The sequence below is a fragment of the Triturus cristatus genome, chromosome 5_1 (genome assembly GCF_964204655.1).
Source record: "Triturus cristatus chromosome 5_1, aTriCri1.1, whole genome shotgun sequence".
Classification (NCBI taxonomy): Eukaryota; Metazoa; Chordata; class Amphibia; order Caudata; family Salamandridae; genus Triturus; species Triturus cristatus.
In genome coordinates this window covers 110,304,521-110,325,264 of record NC_140587.1, presented here as the reverse complement: position 1 = coordinate 110,325,264, position 20,744 = coordinate 110,304,521, and positions in this window count along the sequence as shown.

Sequence of the window (20,744 nt, the reverse complement as noted above, 5' to 3'; positions counted from 1 at the left end):
GACACAACTTCCCCATGAATAGTTGGTTATAATACTTGAATGCTGTGAGTGGGGATATCAGGGATCTGGTCTGCTTGCCCTGAACCCCAATATGAAATTAAAAAATCAAGCATGTCAACAATTTGTGTCCAGTGGCCCCAATAACCACTGTAAGGATCTGAAAGTGTGAAATTAAATGTACCATTCTGCAACAAAATATTGAGTTGTTTTTCAGTGTAATTTGTCAAATGTCGCTAATTGTCAATGCGGGCAGTTGAGAAAATAATTGAACCATTTATTTCTTTGATTTTAGCCAATCCCATTCATGTAGTCTTCTGAATGGTGTCATTCAGGAAACTCATTTGTGTTGGGATCAAACATTCTCAAAACTGAGTTTCCGTCTCCTGAATTTGCCAAGGTTTTTGACCCCCAAAAGATTATTTTTAATTTTGACCTTCCGAAGTTATAGCCTTCAACACCAATTCAGTAAAAAACAAATCTATACATATATTAGCTTCATTTGTGTAGGCATATATTACTTGAGAGTGGAAGAGGCTAGTTTGAAATAAAATGATGTTGGGTCTTATGTATCATACCCTGAAAAATACACATGTATTTTTATCTGTGTACTAGAACTCCCTTGCGGGGGAGTTGGGCTATGTTGCCATTTTATATCATTATAAATAGTACATTGAACAGTGCAGTGTAGAAAAAGATGTCCAAAAAGATAATAACAGAGCAGTTCCCCGTAATTAGCAGAAGTCATGTACAGTTCCTCTGACTCAAGAACAGTATAATACTCCAGCAATCAGAGCATGGATTTTGCATGTTCAACCTCCCAATCATCTGAATACAACCCAGGTACTATTCCATCTCCCATAGAACCCCAAAACACATATGGTATGTGCAGGATCTCATTAGGACTGAATATATCAATAGGAACTTTATCCCAAACAATTCTATCAGTTACTGGAATGGCAGAAATGTTCATAAGGTACAAGTCTATTTTTAACTTATGTAAAGAGGAGTGGGGGGCCCACACACCATTGACCAATTCTGTAGCAGAGTTGTCCCAAAGATAATGTCCATTAACCAGCAAGAAGACAACAGTCACTTCTCTAATCAACAGGAATAAAAAAAATGTAAAAGGAAAGTTTAATTCAAACATATATCCAAGGGGGCACAGATAAGTGTATTTCAGCCTTGAAATGAAAGCACAGATCCTTAATGAAGGAGGATCAAAAGCAGAAAAACTGTGTGAGGAAAAACTCATCTTGAGCCATAGAATACCCAAAAGCAGTTAATTGAAACACGGGTTGCTCCAGCAATACAATGGAACTTGTAAAATCCACAAGAGGTGCATCCAATGATGGTGGATCTGCATAAATGTCATCAGTCACAGAAAATGCCATAGTAACTGCAGTACTCACTTCAGTTGTGTTGCTGGTTGTGAATTAGTTGTATTGTAGTCTGTGCCCCCCACCAGCTGGGGATAAACAGCTTTGATGGTGATTACCAGCTGCAGAGGGATTTCCTGTATCGTAGACAGAGGACTTAGTGAACTACCAAGAACTCCTCATGGAATACTGTTTAAATCAGCCACAAGGTGTAACTTAACATGATCAATAGAGACAAAACGATTATCTTCAGAACTAGGAAGCTGAGGCAAGATAACCATTCTTGTGCCTTGGGTGCCAAGGACTGGCACTGGCGTTCGGTATGATGGACCATACTCCTTTTTCTCCAATACTTTTTCACAAACGAGATCCCCAATCTTTAGAATCCAACCAGAAGGTTCTGATTTCTACTCAGTTCTCACAGAGTGAGATGCCTTCAAATGTTCTTTGGCTTGGGTGTCATGGAACTTTTGTTGATCCTGTAAGACAGAACAATGATTAGCTACATCAAAGGCAGTGGTAGCCATCACAATGCCTGGAACATCAAAGTCTCGAACATACATTGTGATGCTAAAATGTTCTTTGTTTGAGGTCCGCCCACCCAGAGATCTTTTAGGGGGAGCCTTCTAAACCTTGTAGAGTTGATGGATCAAACTACGCCCAGTGCGTATTAGGATAGCTATTAAAGACTGCTTTATGTAACAGTTTATTCTTTCCACAAAAGAATTTCCTTTGGGCTGGTATGGAGAAGAATAATGCACTTGTACACCAAGGTATCCCATAGTATCCCAGAACACTTTGGAAACAGAAACCGGGCCCTGGTCCGAGTAGATTGTCCTGCATGTATATGGACTGAGCACTGTGGCCAGACCCAGAGGAACCTGGTGCAAGAATCAACTGCAGCAAGAATCAATTTAAATGCCTGTCTCTGAAATAAGAGGACTATAGTGGTCAAAATAAATACAGCCCAAAGGCTTGTTAGAAATTAACAGGTGTGTCTGCAGTGGGTGAGTCACAGCTGAAGCTTTACTTTGTTTCCAAATGTCAAAATAAAATACATATTGCTTGGCCTGTTGATATAAGCCATGCCACCCATGAATTATATCTGCTACACCTGCATGTGAAGAAGTGATACCTTTGTAAGCAGATATCACTAAAACTAGCATGCGGTCTTGGTTGGAAATCAATCCATCACCAACTCTTGGAATATTTACAAAAGGCATGTTTTGTTCACTCAAGTGATTGATTTATTTTTTTGATGGAAATCCCTTAGGTAAATCTTTATTAGCATTAATGAAAGCTAAAATATCAGAGTCTATTCTTGTTATAGAATGAGTAATTGCAGCAACAGTACCAATTGTGACTGCAGATTTGGCTGCTTCATCAACAGGATAATTCCCTACAATGTGCGTACCACACTGTGACGATTCAAAGTGTAAGTAGTATGAGTCCGTGGCAACCTACCTTTGAGGACTGCCACTTTTACCCAGAGTGTTTTATGTCTGATTGTGTTGCCTTTAGAATCTCTGGATCCATCCTGTTGACAATAATGTAATTAATCATTAAAGGACTGTACATAGTAATACGAATCACACACCTAGGGGGCAATTACGAAGTGGCCCGTAAAGGCTCTGACTGACGGAATTCTGTTGCTTTCAGTCAGAAAGTAAACTAGCCGGTCATTCTGTCTGGCTTATGATGGGCTCATAGAGCCAGTTGTCTAGCTGCAGCCGGCTCCTAGTCCCAAAGGGCAGGAAGTTCTGCCCTTGGGATTACAATGCATGATTTCTGACATGGTTTCCATGCTTTCCTGGAAAACACGTTTGGGCCCCCATCAGGGCCCCCTTGTGTATGCGGCCTCCAGTTTGGAGCCAAGAGTTGATCCCTGCACATTGTGGCAGGCACCTTGAGGTACCTACCACAGGGTGCTGGTATCAACAACATCTACCATTTCTCTATGGGCACTTGTGTTCCGCTGGTTTACTGCCGTAACACAAACTCCAATTGAGTATGCGACAAATGCAGCATATCGGAGTGTGAGACCAAAAAGTGTTTGTTTGCATTGTGATTAGTCATTCAGGACCTCGGACTGGAGATTGATCTCTCCCAAGACCAGGTGTCGGGCAGACGCAAGTCTCCCCACCATCGTAATCAGCCCCTAAATATGCGTGGGCAATTCAGGATCCATATGTTTAGTTCGAGAAGTAAAGCATTTAGTTCATCCAACTGCACAGTACAGACTGCCAGTGACTCTAAGCAAGGTTTTTGTGCTTGAAACCTCCCGTCCAACATCACACTAACAACGGTGGCACACGAAATTGAATAATGTTGATTGGAACCTATAGAAGGCCAGGCAGAACCATCAGTGTAAACAATGTATTTGTACTGATCAAGAGCTAAGACCAAAGTTGGCATGGCATATACATGCTAATACTGGAGGTAGTCTTGTGTCTGTAAAGACAGGTCAAAGAAGAAGTCTATATCAACAGCTCACATCAAGGATGTTGCTCATTGTGACCATTTAGGATGGAGGGCTTTAGCATTAGGAACACTTGCCTTTGTTACAGCTTATGGGATATATCTAAACAACCACAGAAAGATACACCTCTCAGAGGTTCTAAAGATGCATTGCCCTTGTGCAATTGTCCTTTATTTAACAATAGCCATCTGAACTTCAGTCAGCGTTTTTTCAAGGAAAGCAAAATGCAAATACGCATTGATAATAAATCAGCACTGTTTCACAATCATTAAAAGTTATATAGGTAAATTCAGTCACACCAGGTATAACCTGGATGAACAGGTTTGTGGTATTGACACATGTGTCTAAGTGCTGTGTAGCAAATTAATCAGATTGTAGTGATCTGAGGGTATCTGTGTGTTCTGTTGCCCAGCGTGTAGAGGGTTGGATTCTTTGTAAAAAAATTAAAGAGGGAAACTATTTTATTTAATCTAAATTTAATTTGAAGTAGTTTTTATCACTTTTACTTTTCACTGCTGCCTTTGGCTTTTACACAGCCTTTGTATGTGCTTATAAATGAGAGCATAGTGCTTTGTTATAGAGTTATACTTCTCTAACTATCTTGAACATTAGGGGGATTCCTGCCAGGATCCATATTGTCTCCAAAAACCTATTTTAAAAATATTAAAAATTAGTCACTTACTTACTAAGTTAACTAATTCAGTTCACTCCATACTAGTTGTCTTACCTGAATATAGATAAATCAATAACAGGGAAGACATCACAACCTCACAAGCCAGGTCCCACTTCTAGTTCCACCCAGCTGAGATTCAATGACAGTATTCATCTGAATAATTGATTCTCCATCATGGGCTACTAAATGGGAATAAAAACACTGAGGTAGTAGGTTACATTTCATCAAGGCTTTAAAAAGAATTGACACCTGAGAACTACATGATGACAGAAGGAGAATGCCTGATAGTGCTAAAATACAAAAATAGCAATAAGAGTTTTGGCTAATAGGATGCTAATGGGATGCAAGTAGTATTATTTATGAGGTTTTAAAAAATCGACTCAAAGTCTGGAGTGGACAACCGTAGGTTATTATTATGCAACACAAATCCTGAATGATGATGCTGATGACCAATGTTCCTCATTCTATATCTAAAACATAGATAACCGTTCATGCATGGGTGGGAAAAGGGGGGCAATGTGGGCTATGGCTTAGAAGATCGTGCAGTAAGCTGGTGTTGCTTTCACCACATTCACCCCACCAGGTGTGTGATCCATTGATGGTATAAATTCACACAGCCTGGGGGAGAGGGTTAGGCATTTGATGAATGGCTGGGAACGGGGGTTTACGGAAAGGTTTGACAAAGACTTATACTACACATGGACAGCATTAATCAGGACAATGAGCAGCACATCATTCATCATCAACCTGTTGTAGAAGGAAACAAAAGAATGAGTATGGCAGAGTAAAGATATATACATTGCAAACAGTCCTTCTACCCCTGAGACCCAAGTTACCAGATATCTAAATGTTTTGTCTTCTAGGTTGGGGATTGAAACCACCCACCCAGTTCTCCAGATATAATTGTTAAAAGAAAAATGATACTGTATTCCAAAATTAGGTGGTGCATCTGCATTCACCCAGGAGGGTGTACTCTTTGGTGACTGGACTGGCTTGGTAGGTAAGCAGAAGTTTTGTTAAGCTCAGCGTTCACCTTTCATTCATGGAAAAGACTAGAAGACGACCTGCAGATTGTAAAAGAGAAACTGTTTCAGAGTCAAGGAGAAGGGCAGGAGGAAGGTTAGCTGAATGAGGAGTGTATCAAAAAGACTCAAAGGCAGAGAAATAACAAGACAGGGACTCAGAGTTTCACTTTTGCAACAACTCCTTCTCACACACATACACAGCCGCATTTCACAAAGGCACCTCTCTCTATTTCACATAGCTGAAACTATATCAAACTTTTGATTCATCTTTGAACTGCAGTTGATAACGTCTTGCTCATAGCTGTTGATGAGGTAGTCACGCACATCCCACCCTAAATTCTTCAATCTACTCCTTGAGTCCTGACTCCGAGTAACTCTGTCCCAGAACAGTCATCAGCATGACCCGCGCAAGATAGACATGTAGTGCACTGCTGTTCAAGAACAAGTAGAGAAACAGAATTGAAGTATTTTGCATAGGTTTTGGTTTGTTAAGTAAAGTGGCTGTTCTGTTCTCTGAAGAACCAGTAAAAAGGAGAGGTCCCTTCAACTAAATCTGGCTATGTGTGACATGCCAATCACCTCCAGGGAATAAAATGATCACCCTTCACTCAGGCCCCAAACATTGCAAATCATTTATCTCAGGCAAGTTCCCACATCACAATTAAACTCCCTTGGTATTCATCTGTGATGCAGGCAACATAATGGAATTTGATATTGGAAGGCAGTCTTATAAATTCACAATCATCTGGGGCAGACATTCAAGTGCTAAGTGATGCAAAAAGACATAGGCAATGGCATGCAAAGGTGGAAGGCATTGTCCCCAATGTCATGAAGGATTTGTGGAGGCATCTTCAAAACACACTGGTCCCACTGCAATCTGGCAATATATGTGACCAAAAAAATTGTGGGGCAGCCTAAATCTGATACAAAAATAATAATACTCCACTAACTTTTTGGGGGGGGGTAGAGACGTGTGCATCTCACTGAACAACTGCAAGACCTGCACTGAACACATGCCCGGCTGAGGCTCTGGTGACAGGACAAGCCAGATACTTTATTGCCAGCCTGCAAAGATCTAACCATTGGCACATCTACCCACACATTATTCCATCTATGGATTTTGACCCACTTAAGCTCTTTTGAATCATCCAGATACTCCTGGAACATCCTGTAGATGGTCAGTGGTGATGCCACTTGCTCAACCAGTTTTGCCATCACCTCTGCACTGGTGTTGAGCTCTACCAATTGAAACCAATACAATGCACAGGGTGGGTCCAGTCCTTCTGTTGTTGTTGTTATTGCCAGTGGTCTGGTTGATGGTGTTGTTGGCTGGTGTGAGTCAAAAATGCCCTCTCTGGAAGTTGAAGACAGCACTCCAGAACTGTGGGGTGGGATTGTAAGTTCCAGCCATACTTCTTCTAAGTCTACAGCTTGCTTTACAATCCATCCCTTGTATTTTAAAACATTCCCTTCAGAAAAAAGAATGAAAGTAGGCTGAATTGTTTTGCACCATGGATCAAGTAGTATAGCACAGATGCACTCTTTTGATATGATGATGTCACTTTTCAGCCTGTATTACAAACCAAGCAAAGGATTAAGATCTCAAACAAGGAATACACTTCTGTGTTTTCACACCAGCATGGGCAAACCTTTCCGACACCTTCTTTACCTTCTCCTTGAGGAGATGCAACAATGAGATAGCATGGCCCATAGTACTGTCCTCCTTGCTAACTTCTCGTGTGAAAACCTCAAAAGGGAGTAGCATCTGTGTCAGGCATTTAACTAGGCCCAACATGTCCTCATCCATGGTCATAACTTTCCTAACTGCATCCCCTCCTCTTTCATGACAAGGTTATTGATCTGTTTGTACTGCTCCAACAGATGTTACAACATGTAAAAGGTCAAGTTCCAATGTGTTGGCACCTCCTGTATCAGGGTTTAACTTGTGCTCTAATATTACACTGAATAATTCCCAACTGCTTCGGACTTTATAAGTATGGCTGAAATGAGTACAGATTCTTCTGCAGGTGTCAGTATGTTGCTGAAAATGTCTTCTTTTTTTAGGAAGTCTTGCTCCACCAAGTTGATGAGATTCTGGGTGACTGCCATTCATATACATTGCTGTTAAATTCCTCCAAGATGTTTACAGTTGTATGTGATTTCTCCCTGGCAAACACAGCTGCTGAATGCTCTTAAAACTTTCTTCAGGGCCAAGACCTGCAGATATGTTTTGCTTTACCCCCACAAAAGAGATCTAGTGTGCAGCGATGCACATGCAATCAGTCACCTGACATCTTGTCCACATGTCTGTCATCAGGTGGATGGTGTAAACAGCAGTTTGCTGCAAAGCTTGCCCATCCAACTGCAGCACATTATTTTGCAAGGCTGGAACAGCTATTCTGGCCAAATAGGTCCAGCACTAACGTTTTTGTCAGCTTCCCATTGTACAAACATGTGTTGGGTGTTTCCACTCGTAGGGCCCCTACTGCCTAAAAATGCCCATAATAGTAGCCTGGATTTTCTTCTCTTCAGGCGTCTTTCAAAAAGTAGATGGTGGTGGCACTCTCAATGTGTATCATGGTGGAGCAGTCTCTGTATCCCACTCCAAATCTGGTGCCATTGTGTAGTCACAGAGGTGGGTGAATCTGCTGGTATATGAAGATGTCACACTCTTTTTCCTCATTCTCACCTTCCAACATGATTGGACTTGTACTTGAAGCTGATGCTCCCTGGCTCTACTCCACCATGACCATGTTTTAAGGTGATTATCCCAATTGATTGTGTGGTGTCTTATAATATGAGTCATTTGGCCTCCAGTAGCAAAATGTGTCCCAGGCTTACCTCGATGAACATCTGTGAGAGGAAATGGTGCATACTGCAATTTGCTCCCCCACTTTGCTAACTGTGAAGAAGTCCCAAACTGGTGAGGAGTACTTTTTTACTGTGCCCCTGCCAATGCCTGAAGAAGAACTGGAGGTAGGTGGGAGTATTGTCAATTGCGCCTTTGCTTCTCCTGAGGTAAGGGTTGGTGCAGGTCTGAACTTGAGCTTTGCAAATATGGGAACTGGTGGTGGTGCTACTTGTGCCACATCCCTCGGAACAGGTTGAATAGCAATGCCAGATTCCTCTGTGTTACCTTCCACCATGACTGCCTCATTGTCATCATCCTCCTCATCATCCCCTTCTATAAGTCTAAGTCTCTCAAGAGCTTTTCTTTTCCCTTGCCTCGCCTTTTTTCTCCATGACCTTATCATCATCATCAACAGAAGTGGTACTTTGAGAAAGTGATGGAAAAGTACACTTCTGTAGTAGTGTAAGGAGTATCTATAAACACGGTGTTGGTTTTGTGGTGATTATATTTTTATTGGACACAATAAGAACAAAAGAAAAAAGGATGGGAATCTCTCAGGGCTTCAGTTGATGGTGATTGGTCTCCTTTCCTTTAGGAAGCGTCACGTCTTTCAGGGCTCCCAAAACATATACAACAGAAAAAGAAAAATCCAAAACAAGGAACTAGAAAGGGTCACTCTTTCTAGGGAGTTCACCAGACTGTCACCTTCACCAGGCAGGGGTGTTTATGCACAATAGGTGGTTGTGGCTGCAATCTATTGGTGATGGGATCCCCCTCATTTCCACATGCACTCCCACATGCATTTCTCTCTGCCCGAAGTCACTGCTATTTCGTGGGGTCCCCCCAGCCCCACCAAAAACACTGTGTGTTCCTCGGTACTTGCCTCTGACCACGACCCATCTTGTGGGCCATGGTATGGGTAACTGAGGTGTACATCTCATCCCTTGAGTCAATGGGACCATAATTGGCACAGCGCAACAGCTCTTTTTTGGACTTCTCCACTCTGGCTCCTCCCGGGCACTTACATACTCCTGTAGCTCGGTCCACAATATTGTGTACTCTGACAGGGAAATTCTCCTCAGGAATCAAGGTCACCACTTCCAGTTTCAAGCTGCTCACACCTAAATCTTCCTGTATGTCAGTTTTCAGAATCTCTCTCTGCCGTTTCTCTTCTGTTTCCCTCCTTACACTTCTTGTCTAGCTCTGCCCATGGGCATGGGCAGTATCCCACCCCTTGTTCAGGGAGAGCTGGACCACTCTCCGTTATCAGGGCTTGGTTGAAGCACTTCCTCACATAGCTCTCCCGAGAGGAATGGCTGTTCTGGCCATTCAGACAATGGCTGTATGGCAAGATAGTCGGCTCCAATCTTGAGAGTCACAGTTGTGGGCTATGTTGATGACAGAGTTGTCCTTACGAGATCGTGGATTGGTGAGACGAAGACCTTTCCTGAATGAAGAATTGATTTCAATGCAGAAGACAGATATTTTGCCAATTATGGGTTGGAATTATCACCACATAAGAACCTTGAGAAAGTTGCAGCACGATTTCCCAGTGTATGCGATGAAACACATCGGCTGAAGAGAAACTATAAGTATAAAGTTAAAAAAGCAAGAAATTCAAAATAATTTATGCATACAATGTGCAGATAAATGTTTAGCTACACTGCAGACATGTGCTGAGGATTTCCTTTGTGTATTCAGTGGCCTCGACTGCAATTTTGGGGGAGGTTGGTGGTCCTCATCACCTTACGGCACCATCCAGAATTTAGGATCTATTGAAACTAATTTAAGGGGGATTTTCCTGAGTGGCGCCGTTTTACCTAGCTCAATACCACTGTCCTTTCAAAGGGCTTCAATCTGCATTTTTCCTAGGACATGGATAGTCTGAAACAAAAAGGGCTGCAAAACTAGAAACCAGTGCAAAATGTGGGAGTGAGAATCCTCATTAGGTGCTCACCATGTGAGGGGAGCATGATCAGTAAGGACGAGGAACTTACGTCCTAGAATATAATATTGAAGAGCTACTATTGCCCATTTTATTGCTAGACACTCTTTCCTGATCATTAAATAATGTCTTTCTCTAGGACATAATTTCCTGCTGATGTGTAAAAGGGGTGTCCAAGCCCCCTGTTGATCTGATTGACACAAGACAGCCCCCAGGCCCTATCCGGAGGCATCTGTCTATAGCACAACGGTTTTGGTTAAGGTCGGGCAATGGAGGACTGGTCCTTTACAAATGCATTCTTTTAGGGGTTTGAAACTGTCCTTGTGGTTTTCATTTCACCAGGATATGCATGATGGATGTTTGTCTGTGAGGAGGTCTGTAAGGGGGCTTGCTATTGCAAAGAAACAGGGAATTAACCTGCGGTAAAATCTGACGAACCCTAAAAAAAAAATGTCCTTTTTGGTTGTGGGGTTGGGGATGTTCTTAATTGTTTCAATTTTATCGATTTGTGGTTGTAGGTGTCCTGCTTGTATAGTAAACCCCAGGTATTAGATTGTGTTTGTGGCCAGCATTGATTTTTGGGGGTTTATGGTTAGACCTGCTTCTCATATATCATCACAAATGGAGGACATATGTACTTATTGTTCTTCCCAAGTACGAATGAAAAAACCAATATCATCCAGATAGGCTGCTGTATAGTTTCTATGGGGTTCAAGGATTTCGTCCATAAGCTGCTGAAATGTTGCTGTAGACTGAAGGCGAGGACCTTGAAGTGGTATAGACTGGAATGAGTAGAGAGGACGCAGTCTTTTCCTTGGCTTGGGGGGTCAGAGGGATTTGAAAGTACCCCTTAGTCAGGTCAAAGGTGGACATGAATTTAGCCTTTCCTACTTGCTTGATAAGTTCATCAACAAGGGGCATGGGGTACATGTCAACTCTGGTGATTTTATTTACTTGAAAAAAATAAATACAAAAATGCAGACTTTTGGCAGGCTTAGGTACTATGACTATTGGGAACACCAATCGCTCTGGGACGGTTCGATGATGTTAGACTGTGGCATGGCGGGTTCTTGTCTCTCAACGGCTTCCCTTCGGGTATCTGGGATGTGGTATGGTTTTAGCTTCACTACTTGACTCTTCAAGGATACTATGTCATGGTGTACAAGAGGGGTTAGACTCAGGCTGGTACAAAAAAGGCCAGGTAGTGGTATTGACATGCAGTACAGGCACCTGTTACTTCATGGGGAAAGATGGTTCTTCCCATTTTATTAGGAGATTGATGTGATATATCTGTCTACCTCCTGACCGTAGAGGTAGGATTACACAACAGGTGACGGAATATCTTTCTTTTCTATGATGTAGGGCCCTTGCCACTGTGTCAATAGGTTGTTGTCTATGGATGGGAGTAATATGAGTAGCTTATCCCCTTTTTCAAACTCCGCGATCATAGTACTTTTTTGGGTTCTCTTGTGCCTCTTCTTCTATATGATCGTGTACCAAGCTCTTTAACTGAGATAAGGTGCTTTTCAGGTTTTCTATATACTCAAATATGGGTTGTTGCTCCTCATCTTCACTTTCCCATTGCTTGATTGCTATCTCCCCAGGAAGGACGTTTGTTTACTCCTGAATACTAACTCAAAAGGAGAGAAACCAGTGGATCGTTGTTCATGCAATTTGATTGCAAAGAGGACTATTGGTATGCATCTGTCCCAGTCTTGCCCTGTCTGCAAAATTACCTTGGGTAGCATATTTTTGATGGTTTTATTGTAGCGCTCCACCAGGCCATCAGTCTGGTAATGGTATACTGAGGTTCTGATCTGCTTTATTCCCAACACTTTGCAGATGTGAGACATAAGATGGGACATAAAAGGGGTTCCCTGATCGGTTAACTTCTCTGCTGGGAACCCTACCCTTGAGGAAAAAGAGATCATGTCCTGGGCTACGTTAGTAGTTGTCATGCCAGCTAGAGGTAAGCATTCCGGGTAATGACTCACAAAGGATATCAGGACAAATATATAGAGGTAACCCCTTGCAGAGGGAGAAACTGAGCCCACTAAGTCCATGTCGAGGGGCCTTCTTAACATTGGCTGGATTTTCATACTAGAACTTTATACAAAAGGAGCAATTTCTGGCCACATCCATACAAACCCCTGGCCAATAAACCTTTTCTGTCATACAGACTTCCTATAATGACCCCCTCCCATCTGATTGTGAGCAAGGTGTAACACCTGTTCCCTAAAGGAAGTGGAGACCAACAACTGTATACCCTGACTTGTGCCCTTTTCACTGCTCTGTGTAGTAAACCCTTTTTAACAAGAAAATAGGGTCCTACCTGCTCTGGCTCTTGTACTTGTACTCTTTCCCAGGTGTATCTGAGGGTGCCATCATCACATTTGGCATCCCGAAAGTTCATCTGGGTAGCATTCTTGCTTCTTTCTGGAGTTGAGAGGATAAAAGCGGGCTGTGATGTCTGAACAATGCTAAATGCATTTCTCTCTTGTCATTTTTTCTTGTTTTGACTTCTTCTTTGTATCACCCTTTTCCTCTCTTTCTATCTTGCTCCTACTGAAGAGGGCCTCTTGTAACCAGACTATAGTGGAGCTTTTGGTACCCTCTAAATACCGTTTAAACTGAGGATGAGCAGTTCATATTATTATGGATTCTGGCATGGAAGGCACCATTCCAACCCTTCTCAGTTGGGGGTCATTTTCGACATCTAGTAGGATCTCAGCTACCAGATAGGTCTTTGAGTCACTGTGTGCACAGGTGACACAAATCTGTTCACCCTCCCTTATTTGGGGTTCTGATCTTAATTTCTCATTCACAACAGTAAAACAGCATCCGGTGCCTAACCGAGCCTGTTGACTTTTCTCATTTATATACACATTCCTTCTGTACTGACCTGAGGTTCTACCTGTTGTATATATGTGACTTCAAGTATACCCCTCCTCCAGAGGTTCAACAGCTGGAGTTTTGTGTGGACATTGTCTGGCTATGTGTCCCCAGTCTTTCTTATATTGCTTTTTTAATGTCATCATAGGCAGTAGTACCTGCTGGGTTGGCTGCCTGATAATGGATATGTCAATAGGGGGGGGCTATATACTGGCCCCATCTCTCCAGAGGCTATTCAGCTGTGTTGGCCATGAGATCAAAACTCATAAAAAATTAGTTAGGGTTGTCCCCTTCTTGGTACTTTGTAAAACTGTCCCTGGGACATTCAGTCTGACTCTTGAGCTACCGATAGCATCAGCTAGTCTCAGAATGACAGTATCCTTCACTTTCTGGTTATTAGTGATAAGTCCAGCTTAGCTTGTTATAAAGCTCCTCAATCAATCAATCAATCAATCAATCAATCAATCAATCAATCATTTGCAGTGTGCACTACATACCCACGAGGGTCTCAAGGCACAGGGAAGGGGATGGGGGGGCGCTACTGGTCGAACAGCCAGGTCTTGAGTAGTCTCCTGAAGGTCAGCAGGTCTTGGGTCTGTCGTAGGCTCAGTGGGAGGGTGTTCCAGGTCTTGGCGGTGAGGTGGGAGAAGGATCTCCCGCCGGTGGTTGTTCTTCAGATGTGAGGGACAGTGGCGAGTGAGAGGTCGGCGGAGAGGAGCTGACGGTCAGAGATGTAGAAGGAAAGTCATCTGTTGAGGTAGGCTGGGCCGGTCTTGTGGAGTGCCTTGTGTGTGTGGATGAGGAGCTTGAAGGATATCCAATTGTTGACAGAGAGCCAGTGCAGTTTTCTCAGGTGGGGGTGATGTGGCTGTGGCGTGGTACATCGAGTATCAGTCGTGCAGAGGCATTTTGGATGCATTGCAGTCGTTTGATGAGCTTGGTCGGGACTCCCGCGTAGAGGGTGTTTCCATAGTCGAGTCTGCTGCTGATGAGGGCAGGATGACTGTTTTTCTTGTGTCTGTCGGGATCCACCTGTAGATCTTGCGGAGCATGCGGAGGGTGTTAGAGCAGGAGGAGGAGACAGCGTTGATTTGCTTGGTCATGGAGAGCGTTGAGTCGAGGATGATTCCCAGGTTGCGTGCGTGGTCGGTGGGTGTCGGGGCTGCCCCCAGTGCAGTCGGCCACCAGGAGTCATCCCAGCTGAAGGGTTGGAGCCGAGGATGAGGATCTCTGTCTTGTCCGTGTTCATCTTCAGTCGGCTGATCTTCATCCAGTCGGCGACGGCCTTCATTCCTTCGTGGAGGTTGGATTTGGCAGTGATGGGGTCCTTGGTGAGGGAGAGGATCAGTTGAGTGTCGTCGGCATAGTAGTAGTAGTATAAGCTTTATTCGATATTAAAATATCATAAAAGCAGTGCATTTTTGAATAAAAAGAGAAACATAATTTTAAAACGTCGGCATAGGAGATTATGTTGCAGTCGTGCTGTCGGGCGACGTGTGCGAGCGGGGCCATGTAGATGTTGAACAGTGTCGGGCTGAGGGAAGATCCCTGGGGTACGCCACAGATGATCTCAGAGGCTTTGGATCGGAATGGGGGAGGCAGATGCTCTGGGTTCTGCCTGAGAGGAAGGAGGTGGTCCATTCTAGAGCCTTGTCTCAGATCCCTACAGTGTGGAGGCGTGTGTGTAGTGTGCGGTGGCAGACGGTGTCGAAGGCGGCAGAGAGGTCCAGGAGGATGAGGGCCGCGGTCTCACCATTGTCCAGCAGGGTCCTGATGTCATCAGTGACGGCGATGAGGGCAGTCTCGGTGCTGTGGTTGCTGCGGAACCCTGACTGGGAAGGGTCCAGGATTCTGTTTCCTTCAAGGTATCGGTTTAGCTGTCTGTTGATGATCTTCTCGATGACCTTGGCCGGGAACGGAAGCAGAGAGATGGGCCGGAAGTTCTTGAGGTCTCTTGGGTCCGCCTTGAGTTTTTTGAGTAGGGCGTTGATCTCGGCGTGTTTCCAGCACTCTGGGAAGGTCGCGGTCTCGAGGGAGAGATTGCGCAGATGGGGTGCAATGGAGCTGCTGGCTTTGTTGAAGATGTAGTGCGGGAATGGGTCTGACGGGGAGCCAGAGTGGACTGTGCTCATGGTCATGATGGTGTTATCGAGGCTCACGTTGGCCCAGGCTAGCAGGGGGTCGTGTTCGATGGTGTGCGGAGAGTCTGTTGTGTTGATGTCTGTTGGGGCAGTCTGGGTGTTGAAGCTGTCGTGGATGTCTGCTATCTTGCTGTGGAAAAAAGTGGTGAGGGAGTCGCACAGGGCTTGCGATGGTGGGATGTCGTTGGTGTTGGAGCTGTGGTTGGAGAGACATCAGTGTTGGAGGTTTCAGTGGGTGGGCTGAGAGCGAGGTTTGCGTGTAGTTGGTCTTCAGTGGTTTTGCTCCAGCAGCGGTGGTGGATCTGTTGGGTGCTGTGGTGTGTGGTGGGTTTCTGGAAGGTGAAGTGGATGCAGAGGTGGTCGGTCCAGGGGAGTTCGGTGGTGTGGCTGAAGGCGACGTGGGAGCTTGAGGAGAAGACGGGGTTGAGCGTGTGGCAGGCGGAGTGGTTAGGCATTGTGACGAGTTGCTTCAGTCCGAGGTTGGCGAGGTTATCGATCAGGGTGGTGGAGTTGCTGTTGTTGTTGTTGTTCTCAAGGTGAAAGTTCAGGTCTCCGAGGAGGATGTAGTCGGTGGAGGTCTGGGCGTGTGTGCTGATGAAGTCGGCGATGGAGTATCTGAACTGGGGTCGGGGGTCCGGGGGGTCTGTAGACGTGGGTGCCTCTGAGGGTGGAGTTGGGGTCTGTGTGGATCTGGAAATGCATGTGTTCGGCGGTGCTGAGAGTGTTGCCGGTGCTTGTCAAAACCCTGATGCTATTCTTGTGGACGATGGCGATTCCTTCTCCGACTCCGTTGGGGCGGTCTCTGTGGGTGATCTTGTAACCAACTGGTATGGCAATGACGATGTCGGGTGCAGAGGGGTTGTTTATCCAGGTCTTTGTCAGGAAGGCGACATCCGGGGATGAAGTGTCGAACAGGTCCCAAAGCTCGACGGCATGTTTGCGTGCAGAGCGGGTGTTCAGTAGGATGCATCGGAGGTGATTGTGGCCTTTATTGGCAGGTGGTTCGGCTGCTCTGAGGCTGGTGTAGCTGCAGTTCCGGCAGGTGAAGGGACCCTGAGTGCGTTTCAGTGTGGCTTTGAAGCAGGTGGGGCCCGTCCGAGTTGAGAGCGTGGAGTGTGCTGGCATCGTAGCGCTGGCGGTCGTCGTGGCGGGCACAGGGACCAGGGGTTCTGGCGCTGGGCGCAGATGGGCTTGCCTTAGGTGCGCCTTAGGCGCGCCAGCGGCATGCCCACTGCACGGCCGCACAGCGGCTAACATATATGGGGAGGTGGGAAGGAGGAGCTGCTGGGAGGTAGGGCAGGGGCAATGAATGTGCAGTCAGCGGGGCTTGGACACAGGGGATGCAGCGGCTGGAGCGGGAGCAGTGAGGGGCGATGAAGGGAGCAGAAAGCAAAAGGGCACCGAATTAGAGGGGCAGCAAGGGAACAGAATGCAAAAACGGGCAGTGAAACACGGGGACAGCGAGGGGAACAGAAGGAAAAGAGGGCACAGAATTCCAGGGGCAACGAAGAGAACAGAATGCAAAATCGGGCAGAGAAACACGGGGACAGCGAGGGGAACAGAAGGAAAAGAGTGCAAAGAATTACGGGGGCAACGAAGGGAACAGAATGCAAAAACGGGCAGAGAAACACAGGGACAGTGAGGGGAACAGAAGGAAAAGAGGGCACAGACCAAGTACAGGCACCAGGGGAAGACAGACAACAGTAGTCACAGACACCAAATAACAATAAAGGCAATACGATAAGATACAGATGGTGATACAAACCTACGGCCTGGCACTCGCCACCAGGGATGAGGCGCAGGTGGTAGCCTGCAGGTAGAGGAGGGCCTCGAACTTCCTCAGCAGCGGCAGCTGGGGCAAGGACACACAGACGGTGCTGTGCGGAGAGGGAGCGACCTACCTAGCAGGGTCAAGGGTCGCTCCTCTGTCTCTTTGGGCAGTCTGAGCTTGCTGCTCCATCACTAACTGTAAACATCTCGGTCCCTCTGCTAACTGGGTTATGATCTCCTCAATAGGCACAGGTTGTGTCATGATGCAACATAAAAAATTAATTGTTCCACTTCTGACACCACTGTAGTAGTGTAAGGAGTCACTATACGCATGCTGTTAGTTTTGTATTTTTTATTGGACACAAAAAGAACAAAAGAATAAAGGACAGGAGTAGGTTCAAATCCGTCTCTCAGGCTTCAGTTGATGGTGATCAGTCTCCATTCCTTCAGCACGTGTCACATCTTTCAGGGCTCCTAAAACAAATACAACAGAAAAAGAAAAATACAGAACAAAGAATTAGAAAGAGTCACTCTTTCTAGGAAGTCCACCAGAGTGCCACATTTAGCTGGAAGGGGTGTTTATGCACAATAGGAGGTTGTGGCTGCAATCTTTTGGTCATGGGATCCCCCTCACATCCACATGCACTCCCACATGCATTTTCCTCTGCCTCAAGTGCCTGCTATTCTGTGGCATCCCACCAGTCCCACCAAAAATACTGTGCTATCCTCTGTACTTGCCTCTGACCATGACCTGTCTCCTGGGCCATGGTATGGCCAGCTGAGGCATATGTCTCTTCCCTTGAGCCACTGGGACCATAACTGGCACAGCACAACCACAAGTCTTGGGACTCTTCCACTCTGGCTCCTCTGCGGCAATCGTATACTCCTGTAGCTCAGTCTACAATATTGTGTACTCTGACCGGGAAATCCTCCATTCAGGAATCGCGGGCGCCACTTCCAGTATCCAGCCGCTCGCACCTATGTCCTCCCAAATGTCTGTTGTCTGAATAAGTCTGTGCCGTTTCTCTTCTCTTCTGTTTCACTCACAATGCTTCTTGTCCAGCCCTTCCCAGGGGCGTGGCCAATGTTTCACGACTCGTTCAGGGCAAAATGGAATGCTCTCCGTCATCGGGTATTGGTTGAAGATGTCAGCCATGTTGAATTTCCGTCCTTCCTCACACCTTCCTTTTCCTTTTACTTTCTGGAGATCTGGGAGCCAATGATGCTAAAATAGGAGGTTTTTCTCTGAAGAAAGCACAACATCATGTTCTGCTCGAGCATCAGGCTAATGTATTATTCTTTGTTTTTGGTTGCTGCCCACTTTGCTCTTTTTTCTGCAATGATTGTGCACTATTTTTGTTAAAGGGAAAAATCCAAATCCAAATCCAATTCAATGTCAATACTCGTTGACATCAACATGATTGCAGAGGCTGCCTCACCTATAGACATGGTCCTGGACTTAGGTTGGGGTGGTGGTGCTGTTAATGCAGGAGTGCTGCACTCTGCTTGCTAGATGGAGGCAACTGTGGCAGGCACACACTTGCTGAAAAAGGTTCTGGTTGGCACACCAGTGGTGGAAATCTTCTTCTTCTCCTCCCCACTGGCTACTTTCTTGGCAGCATCTGTGTTGTGAAGTCAGTCACATGTCACATCGTGCACAGGCCTTCTGTCTGGCAGTACTGTGTGATGTCTCTTCTCTTGTGCAACCAAAAGCAAACATGCAACAAGAACATGAGTGAAACATGGCATTGTTGCAGTTCAATTAGTAGTACAAACAAACAATGTCATTTAGTGTGCTTTCTTAAGTTATTATGAATAATTAGCAATACAGTGTATCTATTCGTAAAACCACACCAACGTAAACGTTCATGGTGTACACCCAGGAAGGATAAAAAAAGAGCAACAACGACATATAGGTTTAACTATTTGCTTTTTGTGCATCAATTTGGGATGTGGACATTTAGTGAGGTGCTGGTGACAATGGAATAATCCTTAGACAAAGAATACTGTTGTGCACCTATAGCAGACATGGGGTTGATGACGGATGTTAAGAAAATGGGGGAAAAACCTACAATTTTATAGAATTTAATGAATGTAAATTATAAAAAAAAGAATTACATTATAAAACCTACAAATAATATAATGTATATATATGATATATATACATTATAATAATGTTAGGTTTTATAATATGATTTGTTTTATTTTTAGTCTTTTATTTACATTTTCAAAAATATATATATTTTATTTTTTTATTTTTTTCGAATTCTATTTATATATATATATGGCAGCTACTGGGTTTTTGATTGAATAAAACCACCAAGCACTTACTTTGGGTCCGTGTTCGTCTTTCGCGCTGAAACGCTGCGCGGCTGGTGAGGCGATTCCTTGTGGCATATATATATATATATATATATATATATATATATATATATATATATATATATATATATATATATATATATATATATATATAATATCTACTGGCCGTCGCCAGTAGATAGTTATAGTTAGGACCGTGTTTCCATAGGAAATCCGCAACATTCTATTTGGAATAACTTTGGCGCCGGTTGACGAATCCTCGCGAAATTTTCAAAATAGGTGGGGCGCTCCGATCCGCTCGTACCGTAAAAGTCTCGGGGGGATTCGTCAAGGGGGGGCAGAGAAAAAAGAGGGGTCCCAAAACGCATTTTCCCCATGCATTTTTCCATAGGGACCTTTAATCCAAGGTACAGCCCGAACAGCTGAACAGAATTATTTGAAATTTGGCAAAGAGAAAGTCCTTAGGTCAGGGATGTGCCTTTTGAATATCTGGAGTCAATCTGTTCAGTAGTTCCTGAGAAAATTGCAGTTAAAAGTACATACATATCTATAGCCGCGCACCGTACGCGTACCGTACGCGCACGCTGCCGTGCGCGAGCGTAATTCTGATTGGTGTTTACATGACAGTAAACATTCCAGTCGGTGGAAATCAGGCAGTGTCGGCCGCCATTTTGTGTGTCTCGCACTGAAAAACAAAGGTCAAGAACGTGAAAAGGGGGGAAGGTAGAGAGTTGCAGACCCCCTAGCCTTTGTCAGGGGGTCCAAGAAGGACCCAGAAGTGTGAAAAATACATTTTTATTTTTGTTAAAAAAAATTGCGGAGTACGCGTACTGTGCGTACGGCGGTAAAAAAAAAATATATAAGAAAATAGAATTAAAAATCAAAATTAAATGTTTAGATGTTAGGTGGCTCTAAAAAGAGCTGTTGTGTTTATGAAGTGTTTTTTTGGTACCTACAAGTAAGTACCGATGCAGAGTCTAAAGTTCAAGAGGAAGACTCTGTTCCCTTCATCATTGAAATGTACACCGTCACCTCTATAAATGTCTTGCATGTTGTAACGCAAGTTGTTGTGGTATATAGAACCCATACCATAGTCTCTGAGGAAAGCAGAAACAGACTTATTGACGTGCTTTCTTGCTTTGTCAATCTGCGGACAAAATTGGTTGGACCAGTTCCACTTTTCCCTTTGGTATATCTTAGAATATACAAAGGCAGTTTGTGGAAAAAGTGACATCAATTGCACAAAGGTGTCCTTAACAAGCATTTCCAG